This window comes from Nicotiana tabacum, chromosome 22, assembly GCF_000715075.1.
Source record: "Nicotiana tabacum cultivar K326 chromosome 22, ASM71507v2, whole genome shotgun sequence".
Classification (NCBI taxonomy): Eukaryota; Viridiplantae; Streptophyta; class Magnoliopsida; order Solanales; family Solanaceae; genus Nicotiana; species Nicotiana tabacum.
The window spans coordinates 168,394,693-168,422,033 of NC_134101.1; the positions used below are offsets into that span (position 1 = coordinate 168,394,693).

General features: G+C 39.7%; 1 long non-coding RNA gene across 1 annotated transcript; it reads left to right on the plus strand.

The window, feature by feature from the left end:
* The first annotated feature begins 17,070 nt into the window (after positions 1-17,070).
* LOC107771996 (uncharacterized) lies at positions 17,071-18,765 on the plus strand. Its single transcript, XR_001644954.2, has 2 exons — positions 17,071-17,678; positions 18,470-18,765. It is a non-coding gene; the product is annotated as an uncharacterized LOC107771996 (long non-coding RNA).
* The last annotated feature ends 8,576 nt before the right edge of the window (positions 18,766-27,341 follow it).

Sequence of the window (27,341 nt, forward strand, 5' to 3'; positions counted from 1 at the left end):
TGTCTTTTGTATATTTTGAATCTGATTTATACATAGTAAAAACAAATTTCATACAACTAATTATATATTATACAACTTATCTACAATTTTCATACATTATTTCTACTTGGTTATATAAAATTACAATATCATACAACTTAAATATAATTTTTGTACAATGTTGTTCAACTTTCATATAATAGTTAAATAAATAAAAGAAAAATATATAAACAACATAATACAATTTTTCTACAATTTCGTAAATATAATACATACCCTGAAAACTAAAACCGACAATTTACATAAGTCATAATACATCACACGGGGCTAGTCATGCCCGAGAACTAGCGAGCGAAGTGCAAAAGCTCAGAATGACCGGTCAGGTCGTTACAAATTTTTGGACAAATTTTGATACATATCAACAACTTTATGTAAAAAGATAGTATTGACAACTTAAATACAAATTTTATACAATGATTCATACATTTTACAACTAATTTTCAACTTTCATAAAATAAATAAATAAATATATATATATATATATATATATATATATATATATATATATATATATATATATATATATATATATATATATATATGTACATAACTACAACAGAATACAATTTACATATAATTATACTATAACTTTTCTACAATTTCGTTAGTACATGGTATGCCATGTGTTATTCTTCTTCTTCGAGTTTCAATCTGAAATTCAGCTAAAATCAAGTATAATTTTCACCAAACACCTTCAAAATTGAGATATAAACTCCAAACAATATTCTCAATTGTTTGCAATAACATCCAATTCAAACAAATAATGATTTTTGAAAACCCAAATTCGATTTCAAAACTTAAAAACTTTTTAATGGTTGTTAATAGTCACAATCAGCGTGTGCTCCTATCGTATCCAACTTTTGCAGAATCTGGCTAGCTCATCAACTGCAATCCTCTCGATCCTTTATCTTCGAGTCTTTTACTCTTTCAAAAACATTAGGGGAGAAACTCGTAACCAACCTAAGGCAATGAAATTTTGTAATTGGCCGGAGCTAAGGTCGGCCAATCAGCCACTAGAATTCCATCTTTTAAGGCTTAAAATAGGTAATACACCTGGAAGGAATTTTATTAAGAGAGGAACAGAGAGAAAAAAAGAAAAGGGTGTAACTAAATTCCCTAATTTAAGGCTCTCATGATCCGAATTTTCCATTCTCGGGAGTCGTAATGGCCTACTAGTGAAAGCTAGTCAAGCTAACCATTTAAATTATTTACCTTTTTTCCATTTTAATCCTTTAACAATTAATAGCCAACACTAAATGAACAACGGAATTTAATAAACGGAAAATTGAAATGTAATATTTTAATAAAGATGCCAGTACCAATTCATACAGAACTATCCAAGACTGGTGTCACAATTTCACAGACTATCTAAGAGTTCTACAAATAAGGTCCGAAAGATTTATTACAACACTATCTCTGAAATACATAAAAGAAACAGAATGAAAGGATAGAAAGAGATACCAAGGCCTGCGGACGCCTGCAGGACTAACTCGAATCTCCAAATGGACTGAAGGCAGCAACCCAAAGCTACGGTCCGAACGCTGCTTCACCGGGATTTGCACATAGTGTAGAGTGTAGTATCAGCACAACTGACCCCATGTGCTAGTAAGTGCCAAGCCTAACCTCGGCGAAGTAGTGACGAGATTAGGACCAGACTACCAAATAAACCTGTGCAGTTAAATCATATACAACGAAAAATAAAGGCAAATCTGTACATTAAAGATAGGAAGGGGAAATCATGCTGCGAGGATATAGCCAGTAACAACTGAAGACAACAGTTAAATGTAAAGAACACATAACCCAATTATCAGTAAAAGTCAGGAAATCGAATACAAGTGCACGTCATCACCCTTCGTGCTTTTACTCTCGTCCTCACCATAAAATCAATATAAATGGCATGGCATCACCCTTCGTGCTTTTACCTCACATAATTGTGACACGGAACGATCCTTCGTGTATTATCACTCATATAAAGGCACGAAATGGTACATCGTGCGGCACGACATCACCCTTCGTGCATTAACACTCTCTCACAAATATCATATACGGCATCACCCTTCGTGCTTTAACACTCTCTCACCAAAATAATGCATGGCATCACCCTTCGTGCTTTAACACTCTTCCTCACTCAAACAACAATCACTAAGCAATAAGGGTAAGGGAATCAACAAGTTTGAAATTAAATTCCGGCAACGGAACAATAGAACAACAATCATATCCCGACAAGGGAAAACAATATCAAACAATAACATCCTAGCAAGGGAGACAATATTAAATAACAACATCCCGGCAAGGGAGATAATGTCATGATCCTCTTTTCCTTTTTACATTTATTTCCCAACTCAATTCACAATTTGAGTCAATGCTCTATAAGGTTCATTTGTCAATTATACTTCCACAAATTATTTTATAACTTGATCCAACGCTCTTCAATGTTCAAATACCAATATTACTTCCACAAGCCTTGCTCAACAATAAAAATCATCACATAAGGCATGAACAATACAAACAGAGTCACATTAATCATAGTATAAGACTCACGGGTATGCCTGACACCAATGTATAGATACTCGTCACCATGCCTATATGTCATACTCAACAATTAACACATAGCAAATAGGACACAACTCCTAATCCCTCAAGCTAAGGTTAGACCAAACATTGCCTCGATGCTACGAACATAATTCAAGCCTCAACTACCGCTTTACCTCTTGATTTCACCACCAATTCGCTCGTATCTAGCCACAAGTTACTTAACTATATCAATAAATGCTAAATGAATCAATTCCAAATGCATGAAAATAGGTTTTCTAAAGTTTTTCCCAAAAAGTCAAAAATCAACCCTGGGCCCACATGGTCAAAACCCGAGGTTCGAACCAAAACCCTATTACCTATTCACCTACGAACCCAAATATATAATTTGTTTTGAAATCGGACCTCAAATCGAGCAAATCCCCAAAATTTTAAAAACATAGGTTCTACCCAAAACACCCAATTTCTCCCGTGAAAACCTTTGATTTTGAGTTGAAATCATGTGAAAAGATGTTAAAGATTAATGAAAACGAGTTAGAAATGACTTACAATCGATTTGGAAGAGTACTTATCCTTGAACAATCGCCCAAAGATATTTAGGTTTTGAAAAGAGTTGAAAAATGGCTGAAATGCGTCTAAGTTATGATTTAGCAGGTTGCAGATGTCGCAATTGCGACCAGGGTTCGCAATTGCGAACCCTTAAGGAACCTTCTGACATTGCAATTGCGAAGGAAATGTCGCATTTGCGATATATGGGTCGCATTTGCGACCACTGGCTTTAACGGAAGACTTCACATTTGCAAAGGGTACCTCACAAATGTGAGATAAAGCTGGCCTGGGGTTCTTCACATTTGCGACAAAAACCTCGCATTTGTGAACCCTGTTTTCATCGCATTTGCGATGCCCCTGCTACAAACCTGTAACACACCAGCAATTCTCCTAAGTCCAATTTCACTTCATGGCCTATCCAAAACTCACCCGAGCCCTCGGGGCTCCAAACCAAACATGCAGACTAACCTAAAAACATCATACAGACTTGCTCGTGCAATCAAATCATCAAAATAACATCAACAACTATAAATTTAGCATCAAAATCAAAGAAAATCTCAAGAACTTTCAAAGTTTTAAATTTTACAACTAAGGTTCCAAATCACGCCATATGGCCTTCGTTTCTTACCAAATTTTACCGGCTCAACTTAAATCACATATAAGACATGTACCAGGCTCCAGAACCAAAATACGGGCCCGATACCATCAAATTCAAACATATTTCATTTCCAAAAACTCATATATATTCCATAAAATAAATTTTTTAAAAATTCATTTCTCGGGTTGGGGACCTCAAAATTTGATTCCGAGCATATGCCCAAGTCCCATATTTTCCTACGGACCCTTCGGGACTGTCAAATCATGGGTCTGGTTCCGTTTACCAAAATGTTGACCGAAGTCAACCTAAATTCATTTTAAAAGCAAAATATATCGTTTTTCACAGATTTTCACATAATGGTTTTCTGGATACACGACTGGACTGTGCACGTAAATTGAGGTGGGATAGAAAGAGGGTTTTTAAGGCCTCGAAACACAGCATTTATTTCTAAAATAAGTGATGACCTTTTGGGTCATTACATTCTCCACCTCTAAAACAACCGTTTGTCCTCAAACGGACACAAAAAGGAAATACTTGAGTCGGAGAAAATATGGGGATAACGGCTCCGCATATTGGACTCGGACTACCAGGTCGATGCCTCAACAGGCTGACCTCTCCACTGAACACGAACAGAAGGGAAACTCTTCGATCTCAACTAACGAACCTGCCGGTCTAGAATAGCTACCTGCTCCTCCTCATAGGACAAGTCCTTCTCCAACTGGACAGTGGTGAAATCTAACATGTGGGATGGATCGGCGTGATATTTCCGAAGCATGAAAACATGAAACACTGGATGCACGGCTGATAAACTCGGCAGCAATGCAAGTCTGTAAGCCACCTCTCCCACTCGATCAAGAATCTCAAACGGGCCAATGAACCTAGGGCTAAGCTTGCCCCTCTTCCCAAATCTCATCACGCCCTTCATAGGCGACACCCGAAGTAACACCCGCTCACCGACCATGAATGCCAAATGACAAACCTTACGGTCGGCATAACTCTTTTGCCTGGACTAAGCTGTATGAAGCCTATCCTGAATGATCCTGACCTTGTCCAAGGCATCTTGTACTAGATCCGTACCCAACAACTGAGCCTCTCCCGGCTCAAACCATCCAACCGGTGACCGCCTACTGCCTACCATCTAAAGCCTCATAAGGAGCTATCTGGATACTCAACTGGTAGCTGTTGTTGTAGGCAAACTATGCTAAAGGAAAGAACTGATCCCACGAGCCTCCAAAGTCAATGACACAAGCTCGGAGCATATCCTCCAAAATCAGAATAGTACGCTCAAACTGCCCGTCCGTCTGAGGATGGAATGTTATGCTCAACTCAACCCGTGTTCCCAACTCCCGCTGAACTGCTCTCTAGAAATGTAAGGTAAACTGCGTACCTCGTTCCGAAATGATAGACACGGGCACACCATGAAAACGAACAATCTTCTGAATATAGATCTCAACTAACTTCTCGGAAGAATAGGAGACTGCCACAAGAATGAAATGTGCTAACTTGTTCAGCCTATCAATAATAACCCACGTTGCATCGAACTTCCTATGAGTCCGTGGGAGTTCAACAACGAAGTCCATAGTGATAGGCTCCCACTTCCACTCAGGAGTATCAATCTTCTGGAATAGACCACCAGGTCTCTGATGCTCGTACTTTACCTGCTGACAATTCAAACACCGAGCCACATATGCAACAATATCCTTCTTCATCCTCCTCCACCAATAATGCTTCCGCAAATCCTGATACATCTTAGCGGCGCCCGAATGAATAGAGTACCGGGAACTATGGGCCTCCTCTAAAATCAACTCCCGGAGTCCATCCATATTAGGAACACAAACTCGACCGTGCAGCCTCAAAACTCCATCATCTCCTAATGTAACCTGCTTGGCACCTCCGTGCTGCACCGTGTCCCTAAGGACACATAAATGAGGATCATCATACTGCCGATCTCGGATATGCTCCAATAAAGAAGAATGAGTGACTATGCAAGCTAACACACGGCTGGGCTCAGAAACATCCAACTGCACTAACTGGTTGGCCAAAGCCTGAACATCCAAAGCAATCGGTCTCTCACCGATCGGAATATAAGCAAGACTGCCCATACTAGCTGACTTCCTACTCAAAGCATCAGCCACTACATTGACCTTTCCCCGATGATATAAGATGGTGATATCATAGTCCTTTAATAGCTCCAACCACCTTCTCTGCCTCAAATTTAGCTCCTTCTGCTTGAACAAATACTGCAGACTCTTGTGATCTGTGAATACCTCACTTGACACGCCATATAAATAATGCCTCCAAATCTTTAATGCGTGAACAATGGCTGCTAACTCCAAATCATGAACCGGATAGTTCTTCTCATGAATCTTCAACTGCCGCGAAGCATAAACAATGACCTTGCCATCCTGCATCAACACCGCACGTTGTCCAATACGAGATGCGTCATAATAAACTGTATATGGCCCTGAACCTATAGGCAAAACCAACACCGACGTCATAGTCAAAGCTATGTTGAGCTTCTGAAAGCTCGCCTCACACTCATCCGACCACCAGAACTGGGCACCCTTCTAGGTCAACCTGGTCATCGAGGCTGCAATAGATGAAAATTCCTCCACAAACCGATGGTAATAGCCTGCCAAACCCAAGAAACTCCGGATCTCTGTAGCTGATGCGGGTCTAGGCCAGTTCTTGACTGCCTCTATCTTCTTTGAATCTACCTGAATACCCTCCGCTAATACAACATGACCCAAGAATGCAACGGAACTCAACCAGAACTCACACTTCAAAAACTTAGCATACAATTGACTATCTCTCAAAGTCTGAAGAACCACTCTCAGATGCTGCTCATGCTCCTCCCGGCTATGGGAATAGATCAAAATATCATTAATGAAGACTATCACGAACAAATCCAAGTAAGGCTTGAACATACGGTTCATAAAATCCATAAAAGTTGTTGGGGCATTTGTCAACCCAAATGACATCACCAAGAACTCATAATACTCATACCGAGTGCGGAAAGCTGTCTTAGGGACATCAGATTTCCTAATCCTCAACCGATAGTAGCCAAATCTCAAGTCAATCTTCGAAAATACCTTGGCACCGTGAAGCTGATCAAACAAATCATCAATCCTCGGCAATGGATATTTATTCTTGATTGTAACCCTGTTCAACTACCGGTAATCTATACACATTCTCATCGATCCGTCCTTCTTCTTAACAAACAAAACTGGCGCACCCCAAGGCGAGACACCAGGTCTAATAAAGCCCTTATCAAGCAAGTCTTGCAACTGGTCCTTCAATTCTTTCAACTTAGGCGGGGCCATACGATGTGACGGAAGTGGAAATTTTGATGTTTTGGAGTGATTTCATGAATTTGAGGTTTAATTCATAGTTGTTGATGTTATTTTGATGATTTGATCGCACGAGCAAGTCCGTATGATGTTTTTGGACTTGTGTGCATGTTTGGTTTGGAGCCCCGAGGGCTCGGGTGAGTTTTAGATAGGCCACAGAGTGAAATTGAACTTAGGAAAGATTGCTGGTATCTGGTATTTTTGCCCAGGCCTCTGATCTCGCAATTGCAAGACCAGGCTATGCAATTGCGAAGTTCTCAGGCTTGGTAATTGCAACCCAGGCGTCGCAAATGCGAACCAAGACTGGGCAGGCCTTGATCGCAAAGGCGACCCTTTTATCACAAATGCGGCCCTTTTATCGCAAATGCGAAAAGGGTTGAGTCGCAAATGCGACTAATTCTTCACAAATGCAAAGATAGCAGGTTCCAAAGGGGTTCACAATTGCGAACCCTGGTCGTAATTGCGACATCTGCAACTGGTTAATTGGGATTTTGACGTGATTTCATTCGTTTTTACAACTCTTCAAACCCTAAAAACATCTTGGGCGATTTTTCAAAGACATCAACTTCTCCAAATCATTAGTAAGTAATTTCCAACTTATTTTCTTCAATCTACAACATCTTTTCACATGATTTCAATTCAAAATCAAAGGTTTTTATTAGGAAATTGGGTAAAACTTAGGATTTTTAAATTTTGGGGATTTGGACCTCGATTTGAGGTCCGATTTCAAAACAAATTATATATTGAGTTCGTGGGGGAATGGGTAATCGGGTTTTGATTTGAACCTCGGGTTTTTACCATGAGGGCCCGGAGCCGATTTTTAACTTTTTAAAATCATTAGAAAACCTATTTTCATGCATTAGAATTGATTTATTTAGCATTTATTAATATCGTTAAGTAAATTGTGGCTAGATACAAGCGAATTGGTGGTGGAATCGAGGGGTAAAGTGGTAGTTGAGGCTTGATGTGTTCGTGGCATTGAGGTAAGTGTTTTTTCTAACCTTAACTTGAGGGATTATGAGTTGTGTCTTATTTGCTATGTGTTAATTGTTAAGTACGACGTATAGGTGTGGTGACGAGTATCTATACGTTGGTGTCAAGCATGCCCGTGAGTCTTATACTATGATTGATGTTACTCTGTTTTGTATTGCCCATGCTTTATATGATGATCTCTAATGTTGAACAGGGAAGTATTATTGGTAATTGAACGTTGTAGAGCGTTGACTCAAGTTGAGAATTGAGTTGTGAAGTAATTGTGGAAAAGAGAAAAGGTTTATGATATTGTCTCCCTTGCTGGGATGTTATTGCTTTTGATATTATTTCCCTTGCCGGGATGTTATTGCTCATGATATTGTTTCCCTTGCCAGGATATTATTGTTATATTATTGTTTCCTTGTTGGGATTCTATTGTGATTTTATTGATTCCCTTGCCCAAATTGCTTTGTGATTGTTGCTTGGGTAAGGATGAGTGTAAAAGCACGAAGGGTGATGTCGTGCATGATATTTGTGAGTGAGTGTTAATGTATTAAGGGTGATGCCGTGCCGCTCTTGTAAATGTAAAAGCACGAAGGGTGATGTCGTGCCATGATATAAGTGATAATGCACGAAGGATAATGTCGTGCCATGATTATGTGAGTTAAAAGCACGAAGGGTGATGCCGTGCCGATTATATTGATTCTTATGGTGAGAACAAAAGTAAAAGCACGAAGGGTGATGCCGTGCACTTGTGATTTTTTCCTTATTCTTGCTTATAGTTGAATTTTGGTGCTTTGTATGCTTCTTTACTAAATTTCTATTTGTACATGATATTCCCCCGAGCATGTTTCCCCTTCCCATCATTAACTGCTAGTTTTTGTCATTATTACTTGCTGTATACGATATAACTGCACAAGTTTATTTGGTAGTCTTGTCCTATCCTTGTCACTACTTCACCGAGGTTAGGCTCGACATTTACCAGCACATGGGGTCAATTGTGCTGATACTATACTCTGCACTATGTGCAGATCCCAGTGCTGGGGCTTTTGGACCACAGTGAGGTTGCTGTCTTCAGTCCATCAGGAGACTCGAGGTAGTCCTGCAGGCGTCCACAGGACTTGGCATCCCCTTTTATATTTTCATTCTGTTTTTATGTATTTCAGAGATAGATCTGTATTATTTTCCTTCAGACCACTGTTTGTAGTATTCGTAGATAGTTTGTGACATTGTGACACCAAATTCTGGATAGAGTTGTATGTTGGATTCTGTACTAGTATATGGTTAAACTATTATTTTTCCTCTTCCGCATTTCTATTTATTATAATTATTCCGTTGTTGATCACCTATTATATTGAACTGTTAAAAAGGCTAAGTAAAAGGGTTAATGAATCTATAATACTCGTCTTGCCTAGCTTTCACGAGTAGGCTCCATCACAACCCCGAGGGTGGGAAATCTAGGTCATGATAAATTGGTATTAGAGCTCTAGGTTGCTTAAGTCTTACAATTCACGGACAAGCTTAGTAGATTCTGTGGGATCGGTACGGAGATTTTTGTATTTATCCCCTAGAGGCTACAGAGTTAGGAAGAACTTCACATTTATTCCTTCTTGTCGTGCAACTTGATTTCTCAATGCTAATTGAACTTCCACTCTATTCTTTCGCAGATGGTGAGAACACATACTGCTTTATCAGTTGACCAGCAGCCGGATCCCCCAGTAGCAGCTCCTGTGAGGGGCAGAGGTCGAGGCCGTGCTAGGGCTTGAGGCAGAAGCAGGGCTCAGCCTAGAGCTCGAGTAGCAGCACCAACAACGAAGCCTCAGGTTGAGTTTGACGATGAGGTTCCAACCTAGATAGTTCCAATAGGACCAGCTCGGGTCCCAGAGGGGTTCATCGCCACCTAGGTACTTCAGGATGCTCTAGTCTATCTAATGGGCCTTATGGAGAGTGTCACCCAAGTAGGCTTGCTTCCTGTAGCACCAGCCATCTCTCAGGTTGGAGGAGGAGCCTAAACTCCTGCTACTCGCACTTCGGAACAGATGGCTCCCTAGTTTCAGACTCCAGCAGCTCAGCCAGTTAGGGTAGCTCAGCTTGGTGTTGTGGCATAGACCGATGAGGGGCCAGCTATGTCTGCTGATGCCTTGTGGAGGTTGGATAGGTTCACCAAGATTTTCACTACTACTTTTGGTGGTACATCTTTTGAGCATCCCCAGGATTATTTGGACAACTGTCATGAGGTTCTACAGAACATGGGGATAGTGGAGACCAATGGGGTCAACTTTACTGCTTTTCGTTTGTCTAGATCCACCAAGACTTGGTGGAGAGATTATTGTTTGGCTAGACCAGTTGGGTCACCGCCTTTGACTTGGGATCAGTTCTCTCAGCTATTTCGGGAGAAGTTTCTTCCTATCACTCAGAGGAAGAACTATTGGAGGCAGTTTGAGCGTCTCTAGTAGGGTTCTATAATTGTTACTCAGTACGAGACCAGATTTATTGACTTGGCCCGTTATGCTCTTCTTATACTTCCTATTGAGACAGAGAGAGAGAGAGAGTGAGGAGGTTCATTTAGGGACTCATTCAGCCTATCGGATTGTATATAGCTAAGGAGATGGGGAGAGAGATTTCTTTTCATGATGTAGCCAATGTGGACAAGAGAGTTGAGATGGTACTATCACAGAGGAGTGGTCAGGGGTCTGACAAGAGGCCTCGTTACTCGGGAAGATTTAGTGGTGCCTCGTCTAGAGGCAAGGATTCTTTTGGTAAAGGCCATCCTTCCATTCTGTTTCATTTAGCACTTTCGGCTTCTCATGGTGGGCCAGGTGGCCGTGGTTCTCATATGAAGTATTCTAATCGGTTGCCCTATAGTGCACCACCATCTCCTATCAGTACACCGCCACTCTAGAGTTTTCAGAGTCATTATCCAGGCCGTCAGGATCAACAGTCTCAACAGCCAAGGACTTGTTATACTTGTGGCCATACGAGGCATATTGCTAGATTTTGCCCTCAAGCACCGAGCGGCTCTCAGCATCAGGGTTCCCATGCCATAGTTCAGGCACCAAGTGTTCCACCGCCCGCTCAACCAACTAGAGGCGGAGGTAGAGGTGCTAGAGGTGGAGGTAGAGGTATTAGAGGTGGAGGTCAGGCCGCTAGAGGTGGAGGCCAGCCAGCAGGAGGCCGTCCCAGAGAGGTAGTTAAGAGTGGTGGGGCCCAGCCCCAATGTTATGCTCTTCCAGCCAGGCCTGAGGCTGAGGCCTCCGATGTAGTTATCACAGGTACTGTTCTGGTTTGTAGTAGAGATGCTTCAGTTCTATTTGATCCAGGATCTACATACTCCTATGTCTCATCTTATTTTGCACTATATCTGGTCATGCCTAGTGATTCTTTAAGTGCTCCTGTATATGTGTCTATACTAGTGGGTGATTCTATTATGGTAGATCGTGTCCATTGTTCATGTATATTTGTGATTGAGGGTCTTGAGACTCGAGTAGATTTGTTACTTTTGGACATGGTTGATTTTGATATCATATTGGGGATGGACTGGTTATCAACTTACACGTTATCTTGGACTGTCATGCTAAGACTATGACCTTAGCCTTGCCAGGTTTACCTCGTTTAGAGTGGAGAGGGACTCCTGGTCATTCTACTCGTAGGGTTATCTCAAATATGAAGGCTCAGCATATGGTCGAGAAGGGGTGTTTGACCTATTTGGCATATGTTTGTGATTCTAGTGCTGAGGTTCCTTCTATAGATTCTGTGCCTGTTGTTTGTGAGTTTCCTGAGGTATTTCCTTCAGACCTGCCGGTTATGCCACCCGATAGGTATATTGACTTTTGCATTGATTTGGCTCCGGGGACTCAGCCCATTTCTATCTCGCCATATCTATGCCCCGTCTAAGTTGAAAGAATTGAAGGAGCAGTTGCAAGACTTGCTTGATAAAGGCTTTATTAGACCTAGTGTCTCGCCTTAGGATGCGCCGGTGTTGTTTGTTAAGAAGAAGGATGGATCGATGAGGATGTGTATAGATTACCGGTAGTTGAATAAGGTCACAATCAAGAACAAGTATCCATTGCCGAGGATTGATGATTTATTTGATAAGCTTCAGGGTGCCAAAGTGTTTTCGAAGATTGATTTGAGATCTGGCTACCATCAGTTGAGGATTAGGGCATCCGATGTCCCTAAGACAGCTTTCCACACTCGGTACAAGCATTATGAGTTTTTGGTGATGTCATTCAGGTTGACAAATGCCCCAACAGCTTTCATGGATTTGATGAACCGAGTGTTCAAGCCTTACCTGGATTGGTTCGTAATAGTCTTCATTGATGATATTTTGATCTATTCCCGTAGCTGGGAGGAGCATGAGCAGCATCTGAGAGTTGTTCTTCACAGTTTGAGAGATAGTCAGTTGTATGCTAAGTTTTCGAAGTGTAAGTTCTGGTTGAGTTCAGTTGTATTCTTGGGTCACTTGTTTCAGCAGAGGGTATTCAGGTGGATCTGAAGAAAATAGAGGCAGTCAAGAACTAGCCTAGACCCGCATCAGCTATAGAGATCCGGAGTTTCTTGGGTTTGGCAGGCTATTATCATCGATTTGTGGAGGATTTTCATCTATTGTAGCCCCGATGACCAGGTTGACCCAAAAGGGTGCCTAGTTCAAGTGGTTGGATGAGTGTGAGGCGATCTTTCAGAAGCTCAAGACAGCTTTGACTACGGCGCCAGTGTTGGTTTTGCCTATAGGTTCAGGGCCATATATAATTTATTGTGCCGCATCTCATATTGGACTTGGTGCGGTGTTGATGCGGGATGGCAAGGTCATTGCTTATGCTTCACGATAGTTGAAGATTCATGAGAAGAATTATCCAGTTCATGATTTGGAGTTAGCAGCCACTGTTCACACGCTGAAGATTTGGAGGCACTATTTGTATGGCATTTTATGTGAGGTGTTCACGAATCACAAGAGTCTACAGTATTTGTTCAAGCAGAAGGAACTAAATTTGAGGCAGATGAGGTGGTTGGAGCTGTTGAAAAACTATGATATCACCATCTTATATCATCCGGGGATGGCTAATGTGGTGGCCGATGCTTTGAGTAGAAAGTCAGCCAGTATGGGCAGTCTTGCGTATATTCCGATCGGTGAGAGACCGCTTGCTTTGGATGTTCAGGATTTGGCCAATCACTTCGTTCGTGTGTTAGCTTGTATAGTCACTCGTTCTTCATTATTTGAGCATATCAGAGATTGACAGTTTGATGACCCTCATTTGTATGTCCTTAGGGACATAGTGTGGCACGGTGGTTCCAAGCAGGTTACATTAGGAGATGATAGATTTTTGAGAATACAGGGTTGAGTTTGTGTGCCTAATGTGGATAGACTTCGAGAGCTGATTTTAGAGGAGGCCCATAGTTCCCGGTACTCTATTCATCGGGGCGCCGCTAAGGTGTATCAGGACTTGCGGCAACATTATTGGTGGAGGAGGATGAAGAAGTATATTGTCGCATATGTGGCTCGGTGTTTGAATTGTCAGCAGGTAAAGTACGAGCATCAAAGACCTGGTGGTTTGTTTCAGAAGATTGAGATTCCTGAGTGGAAGTGGGAGCATATCACTATGGACTTCGTTGTTGGACTCCCATGGACTTAGAGGTAGTTCGATGCAGTGTGGGTCATTGTTGATAGGCTGACCAAGTCAGCGCATTTCATTCTTGTGGCGGTTTCCCACTCTTCTGAGCGGTTGGCAGAGATCTATATCCGCGCGATTGTTAGTCTTCATGGTGTGCCCGTGTCTATCATTTCTAACCGAGATACGCATTTTACCTCACATTTCTGGAGGGCAGTTCAGCGTGAGTTGGGCACACGGGCCGAGTTGAGCACAACATTTCATCCTCAGACGGACGGGCAGTCCGAGCGTACTATTCAGATTTTGAGGATATGCTCTAAGCTTGTGTTATTGACTTTGGAGGCTTTGGGATCAGTTTTTCCCTTTAGCGGAGTTTGCCTATAACAACAACTACCAGCTGAGCATTTAGATGGCTCCTTATAAGGCTTTATATGGTAGGCGATGTCGATTGCCGATTGGGTGGTTTGAGCCGGGAGAGGCTCAGTTTTTGGGTACGGATCTAGAACATGATGCCTTGGACAAGGTCAAGATCATTCAGGATAGGCTTCGTACAGCCCAGTCCAGGCAGAAGAGTTATGCCGACCGTAAGGTTCATGATGTGGCATTCATGGTCGGTGAGCGGGTGTTTCTTCGGGTCGCCTATAAAGGGCGTGATGAGATTTGGGAAGAGGTGCAAGCTTAGCCCTAGATTCATTGGCCCGTTTAAGATTCTTAATCGAGTAGGAGAGGTGGCATACAGACTTGCGTTGCCGCCGAGTTTATTAGCCGTGCATCTAGTGTTTCATGTGTCCATGCTTCTGAAGTATCACGACGATCCATCCCACATGTTAGACTTTAGCACTGTCCAGTTGGACAAGGACTTGTCCTATGAGGAGGAGACGGTAGCTATTCTAGACTGGCAGGTTCGTCAGTTGAGATCGAAGAGTTTCCCTTCTGTTCGTGTTCAGTGGAGAGGTCAGCTTGCCGAGGCAGCTACTTGGGAGTCCGAGTTCGATATGAGGAGCCGATATCCCCATATTTTCTCCGACTCAGGTACTTTTCTCATGTCCGTTCGAGGGCGAACAATTGTTTTAGAGGTGGAGAATGTGATGATCCAAAAGGTCATCACTCATTTTGAAAGTAAATTCTATGTTTTGAGGCCTTAAAAACCTCCTTTTGTCTCATTTCGATTTGCGTGCACAGTCCGGGCGCATTTCCGAAAAGCTTTTATGTGAAAACTAAGTAAAATAAGGAAATTGGCTTTTAAAATTGATTAAAGTTGACTTTGGTCAACACTTTTGGTAAACGGACCTATACCCATGATCCGACGGTCTTGTAGGGTCCTTAGTAAAATATGGGACTTGGGCGTATGCCCGGAATCGAATTCCGAAGTCCTAAGCCCGAGAAATGAATTTTTGAAAGAAATTATTTCATTGAAATTATAAGAGTTTTTGGAAAAGAAAAGATGTTTGAAATTGATGGTATCAGACCCGTATTTTGGTTTCGGAGCCCGGTACATGTCTTATATAATAATTAAGTTGAATCTGTGAAGTTTGGTAAGAATCGGAGTTCGTTTAGTATAAATCGGACCTTCATTTGAGAAAATGGAAATTTTGATGTTCTTGAGCGATTTCATGAATTTGAGGTTTAATGCTTAGTTGTTGATATTATTTTGATGATTTAATTGCACGATCAAGTCCGTATGATGTTTTTGGACTTGCGTGCATGTTTGGTTTGGAGCCCCGAGGGCTCGGGTGAGTTTTGGATAGGCCACAGAGTGAAATTGGACTTAGGAAAGATTGCTGGTATCTGGTATTTTTGCCCAGGCCTCTGATCTCGCAATTGTTAGATCCCATACTTTAATATTAATAATTGAAGAAAACCGAGATTTACATCAGAATAGATAATAATAGCACTTTTTATGGAACAACGAATGGTACATTTGATTTCTAATATTTCATTGTTAGGAAATTTTTAGAATTAAACTAATGGATATGGAATGTTCTTCAAATGTAAATTTTAGTTGATTAGAGCCAGATAACAATGATGATATTAATAATAATAAGAATAATAATCAACACTATAGACGATCAGGCTTTTTATTACTCGCTCTAGCTTACATTTGATATGTTATTTTGAGTGGAATATTTCTGTAAAATAGTTTGAAAAAAAAATGATTTTATATAGTTATTAATATTACAACATTCGAATATACTTTAAATTATACATATAATATAAGAAAGTTTATGACATTTTCTTTATTGTAAAGGTATGAATTATTTTTTCACAAGAAAAGAGGGTTATCTTTTTTACCATTTTAAGAATTAAGCGTACGAAAATTTGTACTCTTTATATGAGATTAGAAAAATGCAGATTTGATCCATTATTTTATTGACACTAAATTTTAATGTCATAGATATGCATATGATGCATCAGGATAAATTAGGAAAATTTGTATAGTTGTGATGAGTTGCAGATTCTAGATGTTTTATATACTCGTGTACATAATACCAAATGAAGTTAATTCGTCCCATTTTTTGCAAATGCAAGGCTACAGTTTTGGTGCTAATATAACTTTCTTGATTTGTAAATACTAGTGGTAATTACCTAATAGGGCTTATGGCTGTGGATTGATCCATCTCTGTTATTTATGACATTGAGTTGCGTAACACTCGACTGAGCAATTTAAGTTTTTAATCAGTCCATTGCCTTAGTATTTTCTGATTTGTGAAAGGATAACGTTCAAGAGTTGGTTGATTGGTCTGCTTTCTTATATGTTGTAGTAGTTACCTTTATATTAATTGCCTTATGAGGTGTGAATGATGCGTAATTTCCTCCTTCCCTTGTTCATGAAATATCATGTTGCCTACCATGATTTATTAATATTGTAATATTTTGATAGTAGTACTTTAGGATGAGACAAGACTATGTTCGAGGTTATAAGTATTTATGATAAGTCAAACAAGTGATAAGTAAGTGTTATAAAGGTCAAATGATACCGAATCGAAGAAACTAAGTATCGCCGAAATTTGTCAATTTGGGATAAAATATAGTCCAAACTATAATGCCTGGTGTTTATGGGCTAATAATATATCACATGACCATGATAGTAGGGTATATATAAAGTGAATAGTATATTAGGTATTTTAAAATAATTTTTAATTATGCGGATAATTGGTTAATTACCGGGTAGCGGGATATCACTTAATTAATTACCGGGTAACGGGATAGAATAATACTAAATTCCCCCACCCCATCCCCCACCTAGCATCCCTCTTTCTTTATCATTTGGTGACTCTTAGGTGTAATTGAAAGGTGGCATTTAAAAGACTAAGTTAGGCCAAGTCATACCTAAAAGTGGGGCCACTCAATTTGGCAAAAGATAAATTAATGCCTTATCACTGTTGCATCCGATATTAAAAATCTTTTACTTCTCCATTTGCAAAACAATCATCCTTACCATGAAAAGCACAAGTAGTGTTAACATTTGTTTGCTTCAATGATAAAGGAAAAGTCATTAGGAAGAAGGTAGGGATATACTCACAACTTTAGGCCCCTCTTTTTTCTTTTCCATATCCCTTTATATCAATAGCAAAGTGGCTTTTCTTTTTATATATATGTTTTGTTGTGACCAGTTGATTTGGGTTAGTATGGAGGAACACGTAGTAGGTTGGAACAACTTGTTTCTTACGTTAGATGAACATTATCCAGTGGTTTCTCATTGCAAGAACAACTAAATTGGAGGTTCATCATTCTACCCTTGTGTTTTCTACTAAATGAATTGATGAGATTCTCTTTTTGGTTTTCGGTGAGAGGGGGATTAGTTCATTTGGGATCAATAGGTGGTAGACCGCTGACCATAAAGCCAACTTTAAATGGTTGGTTTGCTAAATTTCAGTTACTGAAGAACGTAAATTACAAGGTCTCCCTACGAGGAGTACAGTGCAATCTTTCTCAAGAATATCATACAGATTCTTTCTTACTTCAATTCACCATTACGTGTTTTATCTCAATTGACGTATGTTAGAGGGATTGTTAAGAGAATCGGCTCAGGTATGTTAAGGCTATCCCTTCTTTCTTTTTTGCATGATTCATACGATACAAACGAAGCGAGAAAATGCACAACTTCCATAAATGACTCTGTTCATAGGTGTATTAGAGGTGCCTATGTTCTTGAAATCCCCTATATCATATTATTATATCATTTGTTCAAGGGTCTCATAAAAATATGTAAGTTCCAAAAGTTTATTTTATGATACTATTCAAAGGCATAATGATCTTATGACATTCCGAAAGATTTTATTAACATACTTCTCATGCATTGCATTCATTTACATGTGCATTTACCCATGACTCAGATGGCGGTATATACGCGTATATATGTATATGGGATATGGAAAAAAGGTTACGGCGTTATATACGTACCACCACCTGATCAGCTGGTATACGATAATGATGTTGCCCACAGTGGCTGAAATATGACTCAGACGACGTTATATACGTGTATATATATATATGGGAAAAGGTTACGGCGTTATATATGCACCATCACCTGATCAACTGGTATACGTTGATGATTTGCTCACAGTGGCCGAGATGATATGATGGGATGCCCTTAGAGGCTTGATGATATTATGAAACATGTACCTATGTATCATATGACATTTAAACGCATGTGCATGACATTATAAATATGATTTAAAGAGTTATTCAAACTTACAGGTTGAGTCCTTTATTCCATATTTCTTCCATGCTATTTATATATTTATTTACACGCCTTACCTACTCAATACAATATTCGTACTGATGTCTTTTTGTTGGGGATGCTGCATTCATACCTGCAGGTATAGACATTCAGTTTGACGAGCCCTCAAAGTAGACGAGGTCAACATTCAACGAAGAATCGGTAAGACTCCATCTCATTCGGAGTGCAGCCGAGTTTTATGAGGCATCGTGTCATAATTTTGCTACACACTTATGTGTAGGCTGGTACCCTGTCCCATTTGATGTCAAATAATCTTAGAGATTTTGTAGACAGAGGTTCATTTTGTGTGGTACGTCAAAGGCCTTGACGGCCATATGTATTCATGTTTTAAGAACGATGGTTCAGTAATATAATATTTTTCCACTTACAATTGTACATTACGACTTACAGAGTGGTTTGCTGGGCCACTACGGCATCGGGTTCCAGCCACGCCTCCCCAGGTTTGGGGCATGATAGAAATTGCGAGACCAGGCTTCGCAATTGCAAAGTTCTCAGGCTTGGTAATTGCGACCCAGGCGTCGTAAATGCGAACCAAGCCTGGGCAGGCCTTGATCGCAAATGCGACCCTTTATCGCAAATGCAAAAAGGGCTGAGTCGCAAATGTGACTAATTCTTCGCAAATGCAAAGATAGCAGGTTCCAAAGGGGTTCACAATTGCGAGCCCTGGTCGCAATTGCGACATCTGCAACCAGTTAATTGGGATTTTGACGGGATTTTATTCAATTTTACAACTCTTCAAACCGAAAAAACATCTTGGGCGATTTTTCAAAGACATCAACTTCTCCAAATCATTAGTAAGTTATTTTCAACTTATTTTCTTCAATCTACAACATCTTTTCACATGATTTCAATTCAAAATCAAGGGTTTTTCATGAGAAATTTGGTGATTTGGGTAGAACTTAGGATTTTCAAATTTTGGGGATTTGGACCTCGATTTGAGGTCCAATTTTAAAACAAATTATATGTTTTAGTTCGTGGGGGAATGATTAATCGGGTTTTGGTTCGAACCTCGGGTTTTGACCATGTGGACCCGTGGTCGATTTTTGACTTTTTGGGGAAATCATTAGAAAACCTATTTTCATGCATTAGAATTGATTCATTTAGCATTTATTGATATCGTTAAGTAAATTGTAGCTAGATATAAGTGAATTGGTGGTGGAATCGAGGGGTAAAGCGGTAGTTGAGGCTTGATTGTGTTCGTGGCATTGAGGTAAGTATTTGGTCTAACCTTAGCTTGAGGGATTAGGAGTTGTGTCTTATTTGCTATGTGTTAATTGTTGAATACGACGTATAGGTGTGGTGACGAGTATCTATACATCGATGTCAAGCATGCCCGTGAGTCTTATACTATGATTGATGTGACTCCATTTCATTTTGTTCATGTTTTATATGATGATTTCTATTGTTGAACAAGGCTTGTGGAAGTATTATTGGTAATTGAACATTGTATAGCGTTGGCTCAAGTTGAGAATTGAGTCGGGAAGTAATTATGGAAAAGAGAATAGGTTTATGATATTGTCTCCCTTGGCGGGATGTTAATGCTTTTGATATTATTTCCCTTGTCGGGATGTTATTGCTCATGATATTGTTTCCCTTGTCGGGATATTATTGTTATACTATTGTTCCCTTGCCGGAATTCTATTGTGATTTTATTGATTCCCTTACCCGAATTACTTTGTGATTGTTGCTTGGGTAAGGATGAGTGTAAAAGCATGAAGGGTGATGCCGGGAATGATATTTATGAGTGAGTGTTAATGAAGGAAGGTGATGCCATGCCGATATTTTAAATGTAAAAGCATGAAGGGTGATGTCGTGCCATGATATGAGTGATAATGCACGAAGGATAATGTCGTGCCATGATTATTGAGGTAAAGCACGAAGGGTGATGCCATGCCGATTATATTGATTCTTATGGTGAGAACGAGAGTAAAAGCACGAAGGGTGATGCCATGCACTTGTGATTGTTTTCCTTATTCTTGCTTATAGTTGAATTTTAGTGCTCCATATGCTTCTTTACTGAATTTCTGTTTGTACATGATATTCCCCCGAGCATGTTTCCCCTTCCCATCTTTAACTGCTAGTTTATGTCATTATTACTTGCTATATACGATATAACTGCACAAATTTATTTGGTAGTCTTGTCCTAGCCTCGTCACTACTTCGTCGAGGTTAGGCTCGACACTTACCAGCACATGGGGTCGGTTGTGATGATACTACACTCTGCATTGTGTGCAGATCCTGGTGCTGGGGGTTTTGGACCACAGTGAGGTTGCTGTCTTCAGTCCATCAGGAGACCCGAGGTAGTCCTGCAGGCGTCCACAGACCTTGGCGTCCCTTTCTATCTTTTCATACTATTTTTATGTATTTCAGAGACAGATCTTTATTATTTTCCTTCAGACCATTGTTTGTAGTATTCGTAGATAGTCCCTAACATTGTGACACCAAACTCTGGGTAGAGTTGTATGTTGGATTCTGTACCAGTATATGGTTAAACTATTAGTTTTCGTCTTCCGCATTTCTGTTTATTATAATTATTCCGCTATTGATCACCTATTATATTGAACTATTAAAAAGGCTAAGTAAATGTCACGACCCTAAACTCGGATCCGGCCGTGATGGCGCCTATCGTGAAACAAGGCCAGCCGACACAACACCCAATTCATTTAAATAAATATAATAATTCAATTTAAGTCATTAACATAATTAAATCCAAAAAGAATAGTGAAATAGTACAATTTGCGGAAATAAACACAGCCTAACATCGGGGTGTCACCAGTCATGAGCATCTAACGTAAGTCTAAGAGTATGAGAGAGACTACATAGTCTATTACAGAAACTAATACATGGGAAAATAAGATAAGAGGGGGAAACACTGGGCTGCGAACGCCGAGCAACTACCAAGTGATCTCTAAAACGCCTGCTGGAAGAATCAGCACTCGTAGCGGGACTCAAAGCTCCTAAATCTGCACACATGATGCAAGGAGTAACGTGAGTACGTCAACTCAGTGAGTAATAAAAGTAAAATAAGCTAAGCGATAAGAAAATACGTAAAACACATCAAGATGCTACAAAGAGGCAGTGTAAAACCAATACAGTGCAGTAAAACATTGAAAACTTATGAAAAAACCTTAGTTCAGTATAAGCTTCTTTAAATCATCTTTTAACAACTAAACGAGTGAAGGAAAAGCAGTGAGAAAAGATAAACACATAAAACCAGCCCCTCAGGCAATATACCAACAGAATCAACCCATCGGGCTATCTCACAATCACTCGTATCAGCCCCTCGAGCAGTAACATGGAACAACATCAGCCCCTCGGGCTATATCACATCACAAACTGGGTACCCGCGCTCACTACGGGTGTATAAACTCCGAGAGGGGCCCCTTACAGCCCGTGCAATATCAAGCCATCTCGTGATATAATCAATAGGCTCTAGGCCTCATATCAAGCCACCTTGTGGCATACAACTCAGGCCCTCGGCCTCATAATCATAAATCAACTCAATACCACTGCGGCGCACAGCGCGATCCCATAATAACCTCACAACACAGGACCTTAGCCTTACTTAGTCAGAAATCTCTAAAAGCCACTCGGGCACAGTAAAATATGATGCTCAGCTCAAAATATCATTAAAGATGTCAAAACAAAGTAAACATGGCTGAGTTATAAAAACAGTAGAATATAGCATGACTGAGTAGAAGTATATAGTCAAATCAGTAAGGAATAGTAGTAAAATCCCCTAAGGGCCCAAAACAGTTGGCACGAGGCCCAGATTTGGCATCCAGCCCAAAATATAATGATAACAGACAATTTTCAATCAAATAGGTAGTAAAACAATCATTCGGGACGGACTAAGTCGCAAATCCCCAACAATGCACGACCCCATGCTCGTCATCTAGCGTGTGCATCACCTCAAAGTAGCACAACGATGTGGAATTCAGGGTTTCATACACTCAGGGCAACATTTACGATCATTACTCACCTCTATCCAGTCCAAACTCTAGCCCGCGATGCCCTTGCCTCTCGAATCGGCCTCCGGATGCTCCAAATCTAACCAAAATCAGTGCAAAATCATCAATATATGCTAAGGGAACAAAACCCACTCGAAAGAAATCAAATTATAACACAAATCCCGAAATTCGCCGAACCCGACCCCCGAGCCCACGTTTCGAAATTCAATAAAATTTATAGCAATCAACTCCTTATCTCCCCACGAGTTCATTCATATTAAAATTACCCAAAATCCGACCACAATTGGCCCCTCAAATCCCCAAGTCAAGGTCTCCATTACCAAGACCTAGTCCCCAATTTTTAACCCTTAATTTCCATTAATTTCAAGCCAAATCAGTGAAATAATGTCATAGGATCGATTATTATGTTCAAAAATCTTACCTCCAAGTGTTATCCCTCTTCAAAATAGCTCCCTCAAGCTTAAACCCGAATAAAAATGGCGAGGAACAACTCAAAAATCGCGAAGGAGAGTTTATATACTTTCTGGCCCAGCTTTTCGCACCTACGTCCCAACCCTTCTTCTGCGCTACCGCTTCTACGGTCAATCGCACCGCATATGCGGTTCTCACTTAAAACTTAGACTCCGCACCTGCGATTGGGCGCTTGCACCTGCGATACCGCAGGTGCACAAAAAATGCCGCTTCTGTGGTTCCAGCCCCATGGCCCTTTGCTGCATCTGCGACCCATTGGGCGTTTCTGCGAGCCCGCACCTGCGGTCCCCTAGCCGCAGGTGCGGTTATAATAGCAGACTTAGCTTCAACTGCTACATCCAATTTCCAAACTTTCCGCCAACCATCCAAAATCACCCCGAGGCCCCCAAGCCCTCAACCAAAAGCACAACCAAGTCATATACCACTATCCAAACTTCTACCAATCTTCAAAACACCTCCAACAACATCGAATCAACCAAAACACCTCGGATTCAAGCCTAAGGTTCCAAAATCTTCTGAATTCCGCTTTTGATCAAAAAGTCTATCAAACCACCCCCGAATGACTTGAAATTTTACACACATATTTAAAATGACACAACGGACCTACTGCAACTCCCGGAATTCCATTCCGACTCCTATATCAAAATCTCACCTATCAACCGGAAAACACCAAAATTCCAAATTCGCCAATTCAAGCCTAAATCTACTCCGCTCCTCCAAAACACAGTCCTGTTGATACTCTATTTTTCCTCAAACTATTTTTAAATTTGCATATATAGCAATTGGTATTTTTCTGTAATTTTCTATATTTTTATTAATTTATCTAGCATTTTATTCCAATGAATGATTACAAAATGGCATTGATTTTAAAAGCATCTTTTGATTTAATTTATTATTTGTGGTCCTATTTGAATCAAATTCTTTCATAATTGGTTAAATTGGCATCTCTTTGGCTATAATTGCAATAACTTTGCAATTATAGCCCGATCATATGATTTCATACTATTTTTTGACCGAAAATTAATCATTTGTGTTTTTAAATACTAAGTAATCATTTGTAACTATTTTCTATGCATAAAATTTATTTTGTATAATTATTAGAGAGTTTATAAATTATTTTATTCAATTTAATTGGGTATTTAACAAATAGCTCCATTTTTATTTTAATTATAACCTAAATCAAACCAGCCCCAAACCCAATTAAAACAGCCCAATACCCCAGGCCCAAAGCCTAAATCCTACCCGGCCCATTTTCGCCCAAATCCTGGTCGTTGATCATTTTTGATTAACGGTCCAGGTTAATCCTTTCCTAAATTAACCTAAAGACTACCCCCCAAACCCTCATTTCCTCTCTTCACTCTGTCGTTACTCTCTCTCAACTCTCTCATCTATCTCTAAAACACTTCACCTGCTGGGCCCATTCCTCCCTTATCCGGCCGCCTCCCTGCCGGAATCCATGGTGGTCTCGCCACCTGCCATCCTTATGGATCCCTCTTGAACGTGTGTCATCGTTTTGAGGCCTTCAAGTGAACCAGTGGTGGTTCGCTCACCTCCCATGGTTTCTCATTCCATTTTCTGGCCCTCCATGGCCGTCAGAGTAATGTTTTTACCGCTTTCCGGTTAACATTGGTGATTTGGAGTTACTTATCCTTCTCTCTGGTTTCTCTTTGAAACCCTAACTACTAAACTCTCGATTTTCTTAGATCTGTGATAGATCTGGGTATATCCAGAGTTATCTTACTATTTTCTCTTAAAGGTTTTCGATTTTCTCAAAACGACTCTTCATCTTCAAACTAGGGTTTCTTAACCCCTTCTCAAAATGACTCTCCCTATGATTTTTTGGTATTATTCTATGTTTCTTACATGTTTAAACGGTTATTTAAGTTTTTTCTCTTTTATCTGATTTATCATGCTAAGAACCCTAATTGTTTTTGGTTTTAATCCTGGGTTCTAAGACTGCCTTTGCTTATTTGCTCGTCTGATTTGTGCGTATGTCTGTTTCTCATGCATATGTTCTGTGATTCTGTAATTTTTCGCCATATGTTTGCTTGTTAGGGTTTCTGATTTTTGTCTATTTGTGAGTTTATCCTGTCTGTTCTCATAAGCTTGCGCCAATTCCTCCTAAATCAGTATCGTTTTCTATCTGTGAATCCCTGAATCTCTATGATTGATACTTCACTGATTTTTCATAATGCTTCCTGCCTTATTTCAAGTATTTCCTTGTTGTGTGATATTTTCCTTAATTGATAATGAGTTCATGTGATTAGAACCTCATTCGAGGACTCTCTTACTAATTTCCATAATTAAACTTGTCCTGCCTTATTTTTTGTGAATAAACCTGCTGTCAAATTAATTCTTATATACTTTCCTTAATTGGTATATTCTATACATAGACTCAATCATATGCTCTATACTTTTACCACCCCTTATATGGTAAAATCAGTCTTTCTCAACTAATTTTCTTTCCTTAATTATCCCTGTTGGTATCCGTTTGAGCTGTGACTCCTTGATTAAAAGGAGTACTTGTATTAATTGGATTCTAATTGTGATTACTTCTATAATTATGCTAAACCTTAACTTGTTACCTTATTTTCTGTCTATTTTCAAAACTATAAATACTCTACTCTCTCTTTAGCATACAAACGAACACAGTAGTTCAAAAACTCTCTCTCGCACAACTACAAACTCTTGATTCTCTCTTCTATGCTACTTGCTACTATTCTAAGCTAGTCGACTGCAAGCCAAGGCTAAAAAACTGTGCCTCTCCTATTTCTGCTTTGTGTTTTTGCTTTCTTCACTTCACTGGTATGTTCTAATTCAGATTTTAGTCCTCAAACCAACATGTTTCTATTACTGTTACATTTCCTTGTACTTCTAATATGCTTTTATTTTCTATTTGTGTGGTTCAACATGTAATTAGGATCCTGAGTTCCATCTATATGTTAAGTTATGTTTTACTTGTCAATAATCAACATGTTTCTATATACTTAGTGCATGTTTCTTATGTGAATCCCCATGATTGGTATGATCATGGTCTTAGTTGTTTGGTGTTGATATGTTAATCTAATCTAATATCCTACTATCCCCCCTGATACTCTGAACCTGTAGGAGTTTCTGGTTATGTGCTCGTATATATTCCTGCCGGCTACATGTTTGCCTTCACATGATCCATACTTGTCCCTCCAATCCCATTCCCTTGCTTGTGTTTGCTGGACTATTCTTGGTCCTTGGTGTGATACTAAATTTGTTTTGGTTCTGAGATTGGTATGCACGCTCCTTCAAATGGTTTTCATCAGTTAAACTTTGGCATAAACTATTCCAATTAAGTCTCTTTTTTTCAAAACTGTTTCTTGCTTACCCTTTTTCAAAATTGTTTTCTTACTTAAAACTCTTCAAAACTATATAGAGCACTCTAACTCTAATCTTAGACCACTAAGTTCTGCCCCTTTTGTGTGAGCATTGCCTTGGGACCCTTGAGCTCCCTCTGAACTTTGACACACAAAAGCTGGCCTTTCCACACTGCACTTACTCTTGGTTATGCAACCTGGGTGTGAGCACTACCTGGGATCCTTTGAGGTCCTTAGGGAACTCTGACACACTCAGATATGAGAAAGGCTATGGAACAATATTGGCATTTGAGGTGATTTATTACATAACTCAGAGAGGAAGTCCTAATTAGGCTCCGATAGTGTAGCTTCTTATTTTTCACTTCTATTTATGTAATTCATTCACATTTTATTTTTCTTTTTTTACTTATGTTAATTCATTTTCAGTATTGGTCTGTAATAATCTGTTATAAACAAGTATTGGGGGATGGCTAGTGAAAAGGGGAGGGTAGTTATATATGCTATCAACATCAATAGGTAGAAACCATGTCTTAAGTTTACATTTCCTATATGTGCATTAGAATCCATGTGTAAGATCAACCCATTAGGAGAATGTCATGCATTAGATACCGTGTTCTTAGGTTTACTATTTCAGCATCTCATTTGGCATCACTTTACCACTTAGAAATCCTGTTTTAGGCTAAATAACAACATTAACATAAAACTGTTGCTTCTGCACGTCTTGAAGTCGTGTTGTAACACTTTGGACATTTAGAAATCATGCTTTAGGAATTCTGCAATCATTATGTATTTTTTCATATGTGCACGTTAGATACACCGTTTTAGGATATTGTTCACACTCGCTCAGTCACACCTAGTTAAACTACTGATATATGAAAAAGGGACATAAAACAGTCTCATGTTCGATTATCCCGTTTAAGTAAAACTGGTCATACTCCCTACATGTCTTTGAAACATTTAGAACAGCATGCTTTAGGTAAAATAACTTCCAAACTGTTTTAATAATTCTGGTAAATGCTGCACATTATTTTACGCTTAGGCAAGTCTTAAGTAATCAACTTAAAATAAAATCAGAACCGTCTTTGTGATTATTGTTTGACTGTCAGCATGTAAAAATCAGTAGGCAAGCCTGATTAGGACTTCTTATTTGAGTTATGTCATA